Source organism: Cryptotermes secundus, unplaced genomic scaffold (assembly GCF_002891405.2).
Source record: "Cryptotermes secundus unplaced genomic scaffold, Csec_1.0 scaffold1084, whole genome shotgun sequence".
Classification (NCBI taxonomy): Eukaryota; Metazoa; Arthropoda; class Insecta; order Blattodea; family Kalotermitidae; genus Cryptotermes; species Cryptotermes secundus.
The window spans coordinates 335,877-354,622 of record NW_019724603.1 but is presented as its reverse complement, the minus strand read 5'-3'; the positions used below and the strand labels follow the sequence as shown (position 1 = coordinate 354,622).

The 18,746-nt window shown below is 38.3% G+C and overlaps 1 protein-coding gene across 1 annotated transcript in view; it reads left to right on the top strand.

Moving 5' to 3' along the window:
• The first annotated feature begins 738 nt into the window (after positions 1 to 738).
• Positions 739 to 18,746, top strand: part of LOC111862521 — a 118,354-nt gene continuing 100,346 nt past the window's right edge. The window contains exon 1 of the mRNA XM_023847992.2: positions 739 to 951. The gene's annotated coding sequence lies outside the window, so the exon portion shown is untranslated. The remainder of the gene's footprint in view (positions 952 to 18,746) is intronic.

The window sequence follows — 18,746 nt, the reverse complement described above, 5'->3', positions numbered from 1 at the left end:
ACAGCAAGTACAACACCAGAAAACGTGGTGGTGTTCAACAGTGAATTGTAACAGTATTTACTGAATCACAGGTTTAATTTAACTAACTTAATGGAGCTAAGCCCTTCTTGAGAAGCCTCCAGTTGTGCAGCAATTCGAGAACTACCCCTAATTTTATGGAACCCTTAGATTCATTACCATGTTCACAAAATTCCTTCACTATTCCCTATCCTGTGCCAGAACAATCCAGTCCATGCCACCCCATCCTATCTAAGATCCATTTTAATATTATCCATCCACCTACGTCTTAGTCTTCCTTGTGGTCTCTTTCTTTCAAGCTTTCCCACCAATATCCTATACGCATTCCTCTTCGCCCCCATTCGTAAGATTTATTTTAAAGAACTTAGCGAATGGGACGTGTTAAGTTGCGATAACGTAGTTCTTTCTCTGGCTTCAGTGGACGTTAAGAAGTATAATTTAAGTCCCTCCATAGTACTTGAACACATTTATTCTATTTTACAATGATATATTGCATGCATGGATCATTTCAAGAAACGGTAAACACAATGACGCTAATTTCCACCTTAATTTTTATTTTGTGGACGTTCGTGTGTGCCACATAATTATGACGATTGACACATACTATTTCCCACACCTCTAAAACCTCCATACGCTCCATACATCTGTGGCCCATGCCCAATAGTGGTATTCTATGGAATCGGAAATTCAAATACCTTGTATGTGGCGGCATCTTTTGATAATAACGAAAAATAATATACGGTTTGTCGTTTGTCACCTTTTTGTGTTGCAGAGTAGATGTAATGGCTTCCCAAAGTAATTAATGGATGAATAATTAACAATCATATTGCGGGTATTGATCCTGATTATTTTGAAGTTATGTGTTACTGTGAGTGTCATTAAGAGTGAAGCCATCCAACATACTGCTTACTGAACTTCAGTCTTATCAGCCAGGTGAGAATGAATTAGATTCTGAATTATAATTGGGCGTTCTATGTGATATTTTCTAATTAAGAAAACATTGTATAAATCACTGCTCTGTGCTGTATACTGTTTCACGAAGGCGCTTGACATGCCACATAGAAGAAATCTGCGCCATATATCTATTGAAAGTGGGGTTAAGGCAGTCGTAACAGTATAAAGTGGCGTATATAATTCATGATTTTCAAGCGAGTACCGCGATTCCTGTTCACAACACTTTTTCTTATTTATTCGTTTGAAATAACCAAATATAGTGCGATTTTAATGAACATATTCGTTACTTTATATAGTGTCATTATTGAAAGTATGTAGTTATTTTCAGGACTTCATTGAATTTTGTTTTGCAATGAACTTGGAACTAAAAATCATCTATAGTTGTCAGGCTTTATTTTGTATCGGTTCTGATACATTACTTGTTACATTTTTTTGGCTTTTGTATACTGTGTCAATTTTTTAATTTTAAAAATGATGCTTTTATCATAGTTGAAGGAACCAAGAATCTTACAGATTTGTATTAACTTCATGAATAGAAATCGTGTTTCATTTAACTGCTTTGTTATAGGAATTGTACTGAGGCCTAAGAACTGTGAATAGTAGCAATGTACTTGTATTACTGTTTTAATTATCAGTTCTTGGTTTTAATTAAGCAGTCTTCTGTATGTTATTTGTACTTGGGATTATAAATAGTTCAACTTCTCTTTCAAGTTTAAGACAAATATAAAATGAACTGCAAATAAATGTTACTGTGTAATAAAATTGTAATTTGTGCCACATGTGATTATATCAGTATATGATGTTACATACATTTGGCCTCTGTGAACATCAAGCCACTCCATGCAATCTTTAACACTTGCACCAGTGAATGTTTTTAGGAGGTTAAAAGGTGCTTTGGTATGTTGTAAGCCATTGTAAATAGAAAATTAACTGGCTGGTCAAATTGTGCTGGGCTAAATAAGTTGGGCCCAGTAATCAGATATCTTGACTTACAGTCACAGCTTACCACTTAACAAAATGAAATTATCAGTAGCCTCACTGTATGTCTCAGACACAGTTTTATATCAAGTATTTAAAAGCTCTGGATCAGGGGTCTATATTAAAGCAACTAAACAAGAATAATCTTACAATTCCTAATAAATCATATAAAAGCTATCCCAATATCAGGCCATGGAGGCTCCCACATCTTCTAGACAGTCAGCTCAGAGATGGTGGTGAGGTCAAGTAAAGCTATCCCTGTAAGAGGCCGTGGAGGCCCAAAGGGTTGTGAGACATAGAGGCTCCCATAACTTCTAGACAGTCGGCTCACAGATGGTGGTGAGGTTAAGTAAAGCTATCGTTGTAACAGGCCGTGGATGGCCAAAGGGTTGTGAGACATAGAGGCTCCCACATTTTGTAGACAATCAGCTCACAGAGGGCGGTGAGGTTAAATAAAGCTATCCCTGTAAGAGTCCGTGGAGGCCCATAGGGCTGTGAGACATCGAGGCTCCCACATTTTCTACACAGTTAGCTCACAGATGGTGGTGAGGTTAAGTAAAGCTATTCCTGCAACAGGCCATGGACATGCATATGGTTTTGAGATGCCAAGGCTCCCACATTTTGTAGACAGTCAGCTCACTGATGGTGGTGAGGTTAAATAAAGCTATCCCTGTAACAGACTGTGGAGGCCCATAGGGTTATGAGACATAGAAGGTCGCACACTTTCTATACAGTCGGCTCACACATAGTGAGGTTAAGTAAAGCTATCCCTGTAACAGGCTGTGGAGGCGCATAGGGTTGTGAGACGTCGAGGCTCCCACATTTTCTAGACAGCTCACAGATGGTGGTGAGGATAATTAAAGCTACCCCTGTAACAGGCCATGGAGGCCCATCGATTTGTGAGACATCGAGCCTCCCACATTTTCTAGAGAGTTGGCTCACAGATGGTGATGAGGTGAAGTAAAACTAGCCCTGTAACAGGCCATAGAGGCCCATAGGATTGTGAGACATCGAGGCTCCCACATTTTCTAGACCATCTGCAGTGAGGTTGTCAGCCCTACACATCAGCCACCCTTTACACCCAGGAAGATTCCCGTTATTCATTCCTGTTAGAGGCTGAGTCAAACACGGCCAAAGTGCAGCTGGAAGAAATCGGTCACCTGAAAAATCCAGTGACCTCATTGGGAATCGAACCCATGACCTTCCAGCATGTAGCATAGTAATAATTCATATGTTAATCATATTTTTAATGCATTTGTACCAGCGGATGAGGTGGCTTTTCAGAACTAGATGGACACTCTGGGCTAGTAGAAAACTCTGAAGGAGTGATGAAAGGGAATTGTTACAGTGTGGGTTCATGAAATTTTTCCTACATGTTTTATTGTTTGGAATAATAGTCTTGATATCTGAAGGCAGTGGAAATAATATCCTCAAAATTAAGTGATCTGGAACTCAGTAGACAGTGTGGCTACACCTCTTTCCACTGATTTCGGCTGAGGGGAGACATTTACCCAATTGCCTTAACTGACACCTAGCAAGAGGAAGAACATATTTGTGGAGCCCCTCAAGAACCATAAGTAAAGCTGAATTCAGTCAGAGGTTAAGAGTGTGTGAGGCATCATTTCATCCTTTGTACTGCAAAATTTCTAGTGATTGTGATAAAATTAGGGGTTGGGTTTCATTGTTTTTCACTTATGTCCTTAGTCCAAAAGCGGTATCCAATCTGAATGACAGGGGGCGTTTTCACTTTGTGACTGAGTANGGGGCGTTTTTCCTTTGTTTCTGAGTAATTTTCTTCACTTTCCCCCCCCCCCCCAGGCTTACTGTTAATTAGCTGTTGCTTAGAAACAGAAATGATTCTTGTGTACAGAAATGTTTCATGAACTGGTGAGCATAAAGGTGATTATTTCTGAGAGAAATTTTTATTTAAGATTTTGAGCTTAATGTAGACGGAAGCTTAGTTTCACACAGAAATGACTAATGATTCTATCTGTGGAGATATTGTGCCATGTTGTCTAGTCAAAGATCAGGCTTGTTTCTTGCTTCTTTTGCCCAATTTTCATCCATGAAGAAGGAGGCTGTGTGTTCCTCTGAACTATCAGACTACTCAGCATCACATCCCAGAAGATGGTACTTTTCAGAAGCTAATGTTAGTGAATGAATAATTATGATTTCATTTGATATGGATTTGTATGTGGATTTATTTAGGGCCCATTTTAAAACATTGATCCTGCTGTTGGAATGTCTGTAGGTAACCACTTATATGTCTGTGCATTAATATGTATCAGTAACTCTGGTAATAATATTCCATTTATAATAATTGTATTTCAGCATCCTGTTGCATTGGCGTATTGCTTTACACCCTTACTTCCGTCTTTAATGCTACTTTGTTTACAGTTTCTCCTTAATTTAAAATAATAATAAAATTACAATTAAACTGCTGCACATTTTGGCCTTACCTGGCCATCCTTAAAGTGATGTACACTCAACTAGAGCGACTGTGGGAACATACTAATGGGCACATAAAACAACGATAACAAGACCACACCAGTATTCATAGGGCTAAACAAAACAACACAAAAAACACAGATGCTGCAAGAAGAAGGTAGTGCAAGAAAAGATAAAAATGATGTTCTCAAGTAAATGTATTTTAATGTGAACGACAAAAATGTGATAATATTGGAATATTTTAACTTAAGAACTAATGCAGTGTAGCAGTGTCTACAAATGAACAGTTGCCTGAGGATGGCCAAGTAAGGCCAAAACATGTAGCAGTTTAATTGTAATTTTAATATTATTTTATATTAAGTAGAAATTTAAACAAAGTTGTATTAAAGCCAGAAGTAAGTTTGTGAAGTCATTTCATTTATATCATTTTATTTACTAAAAGACATAATTTCTTCCTTTGGCCACATTTAATCAATTCTGTGCAGATGCAGGTCTTGGATACTATATGTGGATTATTCTAGCTGAGTTGTATTTGTTCCTTCTCGGAAGGTGAAGAATCGTGTTCAGATCCATTTGTATTGTAACAGGTCAAGGAGGAGAAAGGAAAGTAGAAGAGACAAAATATTATAGTTTTAAATCACATGAACTCAAATAACGTAACCAAACCTAAGTTGATACATTTCATATATAAACAGAAGGGGGACTGAGAGGAACCAGTTTTTTAGTTTGGTCTTGTGTATGCTTTGGGAGCTGGGATAGTGTAGTTGGTATAATGACTGACTGCAGGCTGGTCGACCTGATGGGATCGGAATTCAAGCCCCAGTAGGGTCAAGAATCTTCTCTTCTTCACGTCGCCCCAGACCTACTCTGGGGCCTACCTAGCCTCCTATTGCGTGGGTACTGGGGGTTCTTTTCCCAGGGGTAAAGTGGCTGGGGCACGAAGCTGACCACTCACTCCAACTAGTGCCTAGGTCAAGAAAATGTGGCTCTGTACATGCACTCCCCCAAATGCTTTCATGGCGTAGTGTTAAGCGCAGGGACAACTTTACCTTTTTACCTTGTGTATGCATTACAACAACAAACCAGAGCTTTATCAGTTATCATTTTGTTAAGTCACATATGTACATGATGTGTGACTTAACTACTCTGGCAAGCATTAGATTTGAGGTTCTCACAGTGGAGAATATTATTATTATGGTCGTCTCAGGTATGACTCTGTAGACTGATTCGTCAATCCTGAAAATGGAATGAGCAGGTTCCCCTGAAACATTGGTACCTATCTACCAGGCTGTATGGTGCCATATCCCAGAAGTCACTATTTTTACCCATTTTAAAAGTATTTACTCTTGTCTAAAGCAAAGTAAGCTAGGCAAAATTTTAATATTAGAATGGCTTTAGTACAAAAAACAAACTCCATTGATGAGGCTGTTGAACATTTTTACTTCCAACACCTGTTCCAGTGCACTATGCTACAAGCTGGAAAGTCATGGGTTTGATTCCTGATGAGGTCATTGGATTTTTCAATTGGCATAAACCTTTCAACTACACTATGGCCCTGGGGTGGACTCAGCCTCTAATAAAAATGAATACCAGGAATCTTCCTGGTGGTAAAGGGTTGCCTGTGCGTAAGACTGACAACCTCACTGCTATCTGTGAGCTGATTGTCTAGAAAATGTGGGGACGTCAACGTCTCACAACCGTACGGGGCTCCACAGCCTGTTACAGGGATACCTTTACCTTTACACCTGTACTGGTGGTTTACCTTAAATTGACGTTTTTAAAAGGACATTAGTAGTTGTCAGTGTTTTACAGCAAAGAAATTCATACCAAATGATTTACGTGTGACCTAGAAATCACAAAAAGTAGCTGCATGCATCATCTCGTGACAGGAAAATAGAAGTACCTCAGAATGCTTTCAGACAGAAAAATGGTTGATCTTGTCCAAGCATTGTCTGAAACTTGAACACAGTACCTGTAAAATGACCAAGCTTATTTATTGCAGTGGGTATGTAAAGAAGTCAGCAGTAACCTTAATGACAAGGAAGACAGTAGTACTGTCTAGGTGCTGTTTACACTTGAAACTGCATTTCAGGATTGTTAGTTACACAATTTGTGGAGCTTGGAGTCAGTCCACAGTAGCTCTAATTGCTGGATTGAATGGCATAGGTCTGATGGCCTCATTTCATTATAGCAGTTGAATTTACTTCAATTTACATAAGAGCCATTAGGTGGTGATATTACCCTTCTAAGCTGGCATTACATATTGAGGAAGTATTTCCATGTTCATAATGAATTCATTTTTCTTGTTTCATTTACTGTGCCAGTTTTATACTCTCCAGTAATGGTTATTCTGACTTTGAACTGTTATGAAACTACTTAAAGTGAATCACAGCTCATCAGAGAAGGAGAACGACATGGTGTAAGTTGTGGATCAAGAAATCCATTTGAGGTTACTGAGTCTATGGATATTGTCCTACATCTTATATTCTGAAGGAATGTAATGTTTTTGAAACTGGATCTGTTTCTTGAAACATTTTGTTCTGTTAGGGTTTTATGTGATTGACAAAGTCCACAGGTCTAGTAATCATGAGTAATACACCATCGTCAGAACCCTTTTTAATTGGCAAGAAATCTGCAGACTACTGATTCTTGAAATTACTTTAGTTTTGTTCAGAAAATTAGAATAGGATAACAAACTTTTATACTTGAAAATTCTGGTCCATTTTATATGTACACAAAAATTTAGGGCCCTTTAGCTTTTTCCTTGGGGTTTTCAGTAGCATAGTTGGTTGAGGCACCATGCTACAAGCCAGAAGGTCATGGTTTCAGTTTACATTGAGGTCAGTGGATTTTTCAATTGACATAATCCTACCAGCTGCACTGTCAACTCAGTCTCGAACAGAAATAAGTACCAGGAATCATGCTGGGGTATAAAGGGTGGCCAGAGCGTAAGACTGGCACCGTCACCACCATCTGTGAGCCGATTGTCTAGAAAATATGGGAGCCTCGACATCTCACAACCCTATGGACCGTACAGGGACAGCCTTACCTTTTTTATCTCTTTCTCGGTCTACTCAGTTGTAATCTGTGTGGATTTAATAGCATCGTGTAAGAGACTGGAGAATGTTTGCATGTATAGGGATGAGAGTTGTGGATTTTATGCATTTATAGTGCTTCACTGTTGACTTTGGTGCAGCCTTAGGGCCGTAGGATGTGGGCAGTGTATACCTCCAGAATATCAGAAACACTGCTACATCAGCATCACGTTAAAAAAGAGTGAATCATCGTGAGCTGGAAGTCATTGGTGAGGAAGTGATCATGATATTCTGTACTTGAAGATGCTGGTTTTAGGTACTAGAATTTATTTGCATTCGGTGCATCCTTTGCAGGACTACGCAAGCATGTAGAGCATATAGAATTTGAGGTTCTTACAGTAGTTGTTGTGAAGAGTTTTGTCTTCTGGGACATAACACCACGGAGTCTGTTGAAAGCTTTGCTTTATGCCTGTTTTATAATGGTTTCTTGCTTGGCCTACTGTTCAGCTCTGAAGATNTCCCCCCCCCCCCCCACACACACACAAAAAAAAATGTTGGTTCACTTTCAGTGGACTGTATGCTGTTATATCTCAGAAGATAGAATTCTTTGATTAAGAACATGTGTTCTTTTCTCTAAGGGAGGTATTTTACAACACTCATTAGCTAGATTATGCAGCAGAAAATAGTAGAGTGATGAATACATGTGAAAGGATTTTGGAGGAAGTGCTCACAGCCTGATAGAAGTATTATCCCAATATTTGCTTAGAGGAACTGAGAAAAATCACCAAAGAGCCAGGATAGCCAGCGTAATAGCCAAGATTGTAAGAAGACCTCTTGAATTTAAGTCTTAAGAGCATTACTGCTACATTTTGTTAGAATACATCATATATACAAATAACTGAGTGCATGGAGTGGTGTCTTTGAGGAACTAATAATTACTCAACTAGTCACGAAATTTCCCACCGCGTGTGGAACTTAAATGTTAATTACTGTGCTCACAAGAGCTAACCGTAGGCCCTGTACGGAGTTAGACCATTCCACACCCACCCACCTCTATTCTCCAAAAATCTGTTTGATCTCACCGTCTGTACCTGTGTATTCCAAGTGTTCTCTTCGCTTCAGGTTTTCTGACATATTTTATATTCACTTCCCACATCTCATTCCCCCTTTTCACTTTTTAATATGATGATCCTAATAATATTTGTCAGCAAGTACAAATTAGGAACAACATCATATTTGGGGGCCTGCAGTAGCATAGATGCTTAAGACACTATGCTACAAGCCAGAAGGTCGCATGTTTGAGTCCCGATGAGGTGCATTTTTCAATTTTCATAATCCTTCCAGCTGCACTATGGCCCTGGGGTCAACTCAGCCTCTAACAGAAATGAGAACCGGGAATCTTTGTGGGAGGTAAAGGGCGGCCGGTGTGTAAGACTGACAACCTTACTGCCGTCTGTGAGCCGATTGTATAGAAAATGTGGGAACCTCGACATCTCACAACCCTATGGGCCTTCACGGCCTGTTACGGGGATAGCTTTACCGTTTCTTACCTTTTACCTCAGTTTTCTCCAGACTTCTATACTTCATCCCTCTCAGGTCCACATGTTCTCCTCGGTACTCTAAAACACTCAAGAGTCTTATATTCTTGCCTTAGTTTGAGATACTGATTTTTACACCCATATAGAACAACAGGAACAATTAAAGTTTGTATTTAATATGTAGTTTAATCTTTACATTTTTAGAGACAAGGCAGGAAGTAAAGAGAGTCTGTATTGTATGATAGCAAGCAGTCCCAGAATTGAATCTGCAGTTAATTTCTCCATGAGAGCAGTTTTAGTTTGTTCATGTTGGTATCAAATATTTAAACTTCCCCACATATTAATAGGATATATTAGCTATTGTTGTATTTTGATTTTCTGACAGGAAATGAGTCTGTCTTAGTTTTCCCTGTGTTTACATCTAGACCACCCTCCGTGCTGGTGTCTATAGAATTTCTGTAGGTTTCTTTGTTGTATTTATGTTTTCACCCAGTAAATTACATCATCAGCATAGCTCAGAAAATAATGTATCCCATTCAGTTTCTGTCCCTCCAAGTCTTCTTGTACATTTCTAATGGCATATTCTAATACAGACTTGAAAAGGGATAGTGATAAAGGATCATATTGTTTCAGGCCATTCTGAATATCAGACAGAAGATTATCAGTATGGACTTAACTTAAGTTTGACATAACTGCTTTTTAATTAGCCTGACTGGTTTCACAGGTCTACCGAATTCAGTAGGAATAATGTACAGTACTCTCTTAGGGAGAAAAATTGGGAATACAATGGAACAATACATTTATCTGTAGACTTCAAGAAGGCATATGAATCAGGAGAAAGTATTATGCAGTATTCTCATAGAGTTTGGTATACCCAGGAAACTATTTAGGCTAATTAAAATGTGTTTAAATGAAACCTATATTGGGAAATTAAGAGCCAGGGTAGTGTAGTCACTATAGCAGCTGGCTTAAGGCTGAATAACTGAGGGGTCAGAGTTTTGAGTCCCGGTAGGGTCAAGAATTTTCTCTTCTCCAAATTGTCCAGAACGGCTCTGGATTTCACCCAACTTCCTATCCAATGGGTACGGGGGCTCTTTCCTTGGGGGGTAAATTGGCCATGGCGTGGAGCTGACCACTCACCTCCAGCTACTGCCAAGGTCAAGAAAATGTGTATCTATACATCCACTCCCCCATATGCCTTCATGGCGTAGTGCTTAATTAGTTGAGCACAGGGACAACTTTACCATTTTTTATTGAGAAATTTGTGTGCTGTTTTTTCTGTTCAGAATGATATGAAAGAAGATGCTTTATTTCCATTTCTTTTCTGCTTTTCATTTTGAATATGACATTAGGAAGGTCCAGGAAAATCAAGAAGGATTGAAATTGAATGAGACACATCAACTGGTCTGATGTTAATTTTTGTGGTGAGAACATTACTATTGTAAGAAATAATTAAAGCTGTATTAGACTATGTTAAGGGACTGTTCCAGAAGTAAACAGAGGAAGCTAAGTGTATGTTGATGTACCATCACCAGAATTCAAGGCAGAACAATAACATAAAGATCACTAACAGATTCTTTGAAAATGTAGCATAGTTCAAATACTTTGGAAAGACACTGATAAATCAAAATCGTACTCATGGAGAAATTATGAGAAGACTGAATTCAGGGAATGCTTGCTATAATACAGTACAGAATATTTTGTCTTCCTGTCTGCTGTCTAAAAACATAAAGGTATACAAAGCTATAATTTGGCCTGTGGTTTTGTGTGTGTGTGAAATTTGATCTTTCATATTTAGGGAAGAACACATAGTATTTGAAAACAGGGTGTTATGGGGAATATTTGGATCTGAGAAGGAAGAAGTAAAAGGAGTCCGGAGAAGCCTGCATAATGAGGAGCTTCATAACTTGAGCTCCTTGCCAGATATCTGCTTGATTGAATCATGGAATATGGGTTGGGCAGGACATGTAGGACGCATGAAATAGATGAAAAATGCATACACATTATTTACAGGGAAATCTGAAGGAACAGGCCCCCTTGGAAGACCTAGCCGTAGATGAGATCATAACATTAAGATCTATCCTAAAGAAATTGCGAGAGTGAGAACTTCGTTCATCTGGCTTAGGATAGGGACCAGTGGTGGACTCTTGTAAACGCAGAAATTAGCCTTCAGGTTCCTGATATATCCATTTCAGCTAGCAGTGAAATGCAGAAGGCTGTGATGGGCAGCACAAAGCACCTACTGATAGAAGGAATGAACACAAAAATTTTCTGAGGAAATCTGTTGAGGAATTGCCATTAGGAAGCTTAAGGAAGAGGTGATGATAACATTCAGGCTGATTTTATGGAAGTAGGTTGAGAGAAGGGGAGATGGATGGAGTTGGGGCATAACTGTTCCAGTGGCAGACTTTAGTATCTCAGGTTAGATGTAATTAGTCTTTTCTTTTGTACTATATCTATACCAGCAAGTTTGTCAAAAAAAAAGTCTGCCCGTTGTGTGTTTTGGCTTTGAGACTAAAACAGAGCTTGGGGATGGCGAGCAAACAATGTTTTAGGGAAAAAGAAAACACGTGATGTAACAAGGAATGCGTGATCTTTTTATAAAGTCCCGTGCAACCCAATACAGATAGTCTGAATTGTATTAGAAAGCTTGTGACAATATGTTTCTGTATTTGGGTTTTCACACTTTGTTCAGTAAAAGTTGTGTGAGAAAACTGTTTTCGTTTACTGTAAGTGCGTACGATTTGAAAAAAACGAATTTTTAACGGATGGGTGGGGCCATGCATACCAAGGTATTTTATCAAAGCAACGCTGTAATTTCTTGGAATGAAGTCGAAATTGGAAAGTTATCACTCGTTGATGTAGTAGGATCGTATTAAAGTGGATAAGATTCATAGTTCTTGCGACTTCGCGTTATATGTTCAGTCTGACTGAGATCTTGTTGATACGGACAAGGGTATGAACCACATTAATACATTTATTGTTATTGCACGAGTTTAACCACCCCTTAGCGGGAGCTGGGACAGATATTGATGATCTCGAAGCGGAGCGGACTTGGTCCCGCAAACAATCACTGTTGCCAAACTGCACCTAGTTGGAGTTCTGGGAGTGAACTTTCTGCCCAGGATTTCTCGATATGGATCGTGCGGTTATAGCTCCCTCATAGCCCTTCATATACTTTTCTGAGTTTTGTTATAGGCAATGACATGCGTTTCTGTATGTCAGTGTAGCGTGATATTTAGTATAATATTTGTTCAATAATAAGTCAACGTTGGATTTTGATATATCGATACTAGAAGCTGGACTAACCAAAGTTCTGAAATGGTGGATGTAAATATGTACCCCAAACGGCTGTATTTTTTTTTGATCGCTTTAAACTGTTGTTAGAAATGAAGACCAATCTGGTGTGCCCCTAACAAACAATAGAGTATGCCTTAACGAATTAAATAAGTATCTATTTAACTTTAATTATATATATTCTAATCTTTTTTTTTCGCACGAAATGTTATATCTGGCAACATCGTTGAGACAAAACAGGCATGGAAATGTCTTCGGTATGCCGTTTTGTGATTTTGAATTTTTATTTTTTTGGATTGAGAGAAATTGCGTATATTTCGCAGCCGTTACCGTTCCAATTAAAGGAATTCCACGTATAATCCGAAAGCGGAAATAACCCTTATTTTTAACGGGGCGAATATTTTACAGTTCAGGTGATACTGGTTGTTTTTATGACATTTTTAATTCGGACAAGAAGATATGTGCATACATGTCCGATGGTTTAATTGAAACCAAAAGCATTTTCCCTACTCCATCGGTCACCGTGAAAGTAAATAATGAGCAGAAGAATAAATTAATTTTTAAAAGCCACCCGAAGAATTATTAACACGCATTATTGGCATGTTATTTGTACAACAGCTCCACACTTTTATAAATATCGACGTCTGTGAGACGTTGCACTTAAATCTGTATAATTCTTTTGACGAAAATAAAGGTATCTGATGTCTCTGAGAGGCGCTCCCATATACTGATTCATGACAATATCAGCCGCACATATAAATCAGGTGAACCTTAAGCCTTGTGTAATATGATTTTTGAATTAGACATTTCCAATTTTCTGTAATTTATTTGGTGTAACTTTACTGTTACTTTGAATATGTTATGTTAGTTTGTATGTGGACTGGTATGTGTAAATAGCAAATTAACATTATATACAAGGAACAAATAGCAGGGCTAGAGTGTTACACCAAGTTTGAACACGAAAACAGACGCAGTGTATAAGATATGACGAAAATCGTCCTGTAAAATCATCCTACAACATCAGAATAAAAACAATAACAACAATGTGCCTTAATGAATACTATTTGACCAAGAGCACCGTGCAGTAGACTCCTGTTGCCTGAAGGTGGCTCTGTGCTGCTGAAACATGTAGCATAAACACCAACTGTACATATATTTTAATAATTTTAATGACATTATAAACATTTAACTAACATTTAGTAAATTAAATGTGAATTAATGTTGTTAAATTAATATTGTTGCATTATAAATGGAAAACAAGACTATAAGTTACACTCATATTAACTGTCAGGTTGGGATTTGTGGATATGTTCTGTGCTCCATCTAGGGGAATGGAGGTGCATCGTTAGAGAGTTATGTAGATCATTCCATCGTAATTAGAAAGTTATCAGATTCTGTTTTCAACTTACTAATATTCATATACTGCAGTATGTTCAGACATACTTATGCAGGACTTTCCTCTGGTGAGGTTGCCTAAACAAAGTATGTTTTACCCTGGTTTGTGAAGTAGATGGTCTTCAGTATAAAAGATTATTAACACCATCCAATGTGATTGATAAATGTTGTGTTTTTTAATTATTCATCCTTTACATGTTTTGGTCGGAGCAACCGTTTTCAGAAGGACATTATCAACACATATGGAAACTACTACTGCAATGTCATTGGTCATTATCAATATACACAGACACTGCTCCTACAGTGTATTGATAATGCCCTTCTGAAGGTGGTCGCTTCAACCCAAACATGTAAAGGATGAAAGATTAAAGAACACAGCATTTATCAGTCACATTGGATGGCATTAATAATCTTTAATACTGTTACTAGAGTGATGGAGCGGGATGAAGCAAGTCAAATAGATGGACTTTGGTTGTGTTACAGTTGCTAATTGCATCTCGGTAGAGCCTGAATTCAGACAGTTGTGTGTAGTTAAACCATAAAGCTCCTGTTTATTTAACAAATTAATCTTGTAGTGACAAGGCTAAAGATTCAGCTTGTTCGTAATTCAGCACCTATCAACTGATTATCCTTGTAGTTCCATTTTCCTTTATGCACTTCCCTTATGTATGGTAAGTGCTGCTGAGTCTACAAAGTAAACAAACACTAACTTCAGAGATAGACTGGTAAAAGTTCGCTGATCTTTTGGATGAATGTACACCATCCATCTTAAGTGTATAACAGTAAACCAAACGAGAAGCAACAATGTACTGGAATAAAACAGTCATAAGGAGCAGATTGCTAATCGGTTGGCACCATCTGTGTGTTTGAAATATACTGTTATCCACAGGGGCTGAAACTGAAAAGCCATGTTCATAATAGCCAGTCAGTTGCTTCACATACACACTGTGCTTATTGCAGGCTTGTTTGCATGGTGTGCTTGCCCTCCAAAATGTTAGTGAACTACCATACTGCACGGTATCATATCACGGAAGATAGTACTCTTTGTCGTCACTGCTCAGAAAACCTCACATCTTATAACGTTTCATGATCTTAAAATTCTCATTGACCTGTGGTGTTTATTTTATGTTTCTTTAATGAAGCTGTTAGAAGCTCAGATTGTGTAGCTTTAAATGATAGGAGGATGTACTTTTTTTTTTCCCCACTGGCTCCAGAGTCTCCTTGGGCCCTGGCCTCTGATTTTCAGTTTAATGATCATTTTACAGATGGTAGGACTCTTGGACGAGTGATCAACTCATCACAAGGCCTCTACCTAAACAAAGAACAACACAAACACAGAATAAATACATACACACACCAAATATCATGCCTTGTGTGGGATTTGAACCCATGATCCCAGCTTCTGAGTGAGCGAAGACAGTACATGCCTTAGACTGCTTGGCTACTGTGACTGGCTAGGAGGAGGTACTGTCATTTATATTTGCCCAGAGGAACCGAGGAGATCCATGGAAAACCTGTCGGGATACCCTGTCTCTGGGCTGATACTTGAACCCAGAATGACCCAGACGTGGAGTAGGACTACTACACACTCGACACTAATATTTTGTACGTGCATCCTCATCATGATTGGCAAAACAGCCCTTTTTGAACCATAGCCTTAGATGACTTCTGCCAGACTTTTCCATTCTGTCTTGAATTAGGGAATGTGGTTTTAACTTGTTTGGATTTTGCAACAATTTTTTTTTGCAGTGCAAGGTTGTTAGCCTTGCGTCCAACCCCCCAACATGGAGGACCAGGTCTTTGTATTTATGTCCCCCCAGTATATGTGGTCCACATATACCCCCAGTGCAGTGATACTCTACTAGGTTTAGAGGTACTGGGACATACGCTCCTTGTGTAGTGTCATTTTATAACACCTGAGTGCATGCCATGTTGATGTTCGTTGAAATGTGTTTGTGATTTTATAGGGGTGTTTTCAGCATCCTTGCCATTTGGCAGACTAGAATGCAGAACCTTGACATCATTTTCTTAGTTAATATGTCTCTCCAGACACTAAAATTGTAATGATGCTCCATTAAATAGTGGTAACACAGTGTGCCAGTAGAGCTATGCACATATTGGTTGCAGGTACTACTAATTGTTAGTAGGTGGAGCTGCCAACAGTAGTCTCCCTGTCATCACCTGTCATCATATTTTTGAGAAATGTTTGTTTAAAAGCTCTTTGAAACCTGTAATTCTCTACTTTATTGTCAGACCTTGTATTTTATTGCAATTTGACGTTCCTGACCAGGTTACACATATGGCCCCTTTCCACAGGGTTTTTGTATATGTTTATGTTGAATTTTAATCATACTTATCAGGAATATTTGATTATTTCGCAGTGACCCATTTTGATTATGTCCATGTTACTGTCATTATTTTAGAGCTACATGTGTGATATGCAGAGTGGGTTTTACTTCAGTATAGAACACTTGACTTTCTCTCAAGAGGGACCTGATTAAAATCTTGGACAGGTGATTAAATTGATTGTTTTTGTGTCCCCCTCCCCAGTTCTTCAGGCAGATCTAACAGATTACCATAAATGATTTGACCCTTTTCATATCACATAAATCAGTAGTTATCTGAACATATCTTATTGAGGAGTAAATAATCTCTAATTGATAATCCTCATTTGATTGGTTCTTCCTGGTCTGTCACACTAGTAACAGTATAAAAGATTATTAATGCTGTCTAGTGTGATTGATAAATGTTGTATTTTTTAATCTTTCTTCCTTTACATGTTTTGGTCAGAGTGACCATCTTCAGAAGGACATTGTCAATACATACGGAAACTACTATTACAACGTTAAAGGATAATATTTTATATATATGATGTAGTAGTAGTTTCTGTATGTATTGATAATTACCTATGACATGATATTCCTCATCTTTAAAGGATATTTATTCTGCATAACTTCAGATTTCCACAGATTCTGCAGATTAATTTCCTCCCCCTCCAAATGAATTTTCTGTTGAATTGGCCCTTTTTTATCCTTTTATTTTCTCACATAATATTTCCCTAAAACTGATTATCTCCATGATCACGTTTTTCAGGCTGAATTTCTTATTTAAGAATGTGGAAGTTTTCCTTTCTGGCCTGATTTATTCTTTTCTTCATTTTTGCCTTTTCTCTCTCTCTCTCTCCCTCGCTTTCCATCTAGCCATCTCTCTGTGTCTGTTATCCATTGCTTCTGCTTGTTTCTTGCTTCTTTCCCTGCTCTTGCAAGACTGGACTAAGATGGAGGATATTTCCACATATCCTTTCTGCCACTTACAGGATGCCATTTTGAATATATTTTTATTGTGCTTCTCATTACAAAACTGACATATTCTGGATGTGAAATCCTTTTTATTATTTATGATGTTGAAACACTATAGTGTTGGGGGAATTTTGTTGTTTTGTAGGCATTTCTGTTTATGCACTGAATCATGGTGACAATTTCCTAATCATTTCTAGAGGAAGCTGATTGAAGACTTAACTTCCTTCGTTCCTTTGTCAATTTAAAAGTGTATTTCAGTGAGACATTACCACATAGAGAATGTACCAAAGTATTTGACGTTGTAGTTACTATTAGAATCCAACCATGGCATTAATCTCAAGTTTCAGGAAATATACAGCAGGGAAAGTTGAAATATTGATCTCAGTAATATCTGCATCGGTGCATAAGACATATGTTTACCTCCTTCATTTTCCTCTCTGAAGTAATATGCCATCGCTAATATGACACGTGGCTATTGGACATGATCCTGAGCTAATTCTAGTTAATTCCCCTGAGGTACTCTCCACTCTCGTGGCCATCATGTTCACAACAGTTTTTAACATAATTTCCTTATTAAAAAAAAAAAGGTGTATGAGGTCCCTTTGCTGTCTGCCCCCCCCCCCTTCCATAATTTTTATTAGGAGGCTTGTGAGATCACTTCACTCTGTGCACATATGTGCATGTGTGTCCCAGATTTAATAATTTTCTGTGTTGTGTCCTACCAAAGGCCAGTAAATAATTAATTCTTCTCAGAACTTGTTGAGGGGGAAGCCATTAATAACAGCTAAAATGCTGGCAAATATATGGATGATATGTTTGCAGTTTGGCCACATAAACTTCCTGCTCTGAGAACCATATTCACGCATCTGAACTCCTTATACCTGAGTGTCGAGCCGCTCGTGGAACTGGATGCAGGCCATCAGTGACCATTTCTTAATATCTTGGTTAGACACTGTCCAGACCACTCCTTTGGGCATGCTGTCTGCAGGGAACGTGCCCATACAGATCTTTACATGAAGTTTCATACCATTTGCTAGCACATAAGAGGCCTGCCCTCATATTATTAATAGGCAGGGCAAGATCAGTCTGTAGTGACTCAATTCAGGCCTCAGAACTGCAGCACATCTCCATTCTCAAAGCTGTGAAGTGACCAGGGTAATTGAGAAAAACAAGAACAGAGGATAAGTGAGACCACAGAGTTTGTATCTGCTACTCTGTGAGAACAACAAACTGCTTTGCCAGGCTACTCAAAAAGAAAAAAGAAAAAGAAGAAGAAAAGGAATTCACATCATTCACAATCCAGTGAACAAGATGGCCTCCATCTGTGCCATAGGCGTTAAAAGTAAAAGTAAAGCTATCCATATAAGAGGCCATGGAAGCCCATAGGGTTGTGAGATGTTGAGATGCCCACATTCTTTAGACAGTCGGCTCACAAATGGCAGTGAGGTCAGCCTAATGCGCCAGCCATCCTTCACCACCAGGAAGAGTCCTGGTACACATTTCTGGTAGAGGATTAGTGAAACCCAGGGATGTAGTGCGGCTGGAAGGATTAGGTCAGTTGAGTGCCATGGTATACATTGGGTGAACTGGCCATCACATCTCCACAGTGATATTTATTTATTTATTTACTTCATATCCATGGATCATTATACATGATATAGGACAAGTCAAATACTTTACAATAATAAATAATAATAATATAATAAATAATATATAATATAATAATATACTAAGATAATACAATGATGACTCTAATAATAGAAGTGATATAATCGTTTAACACA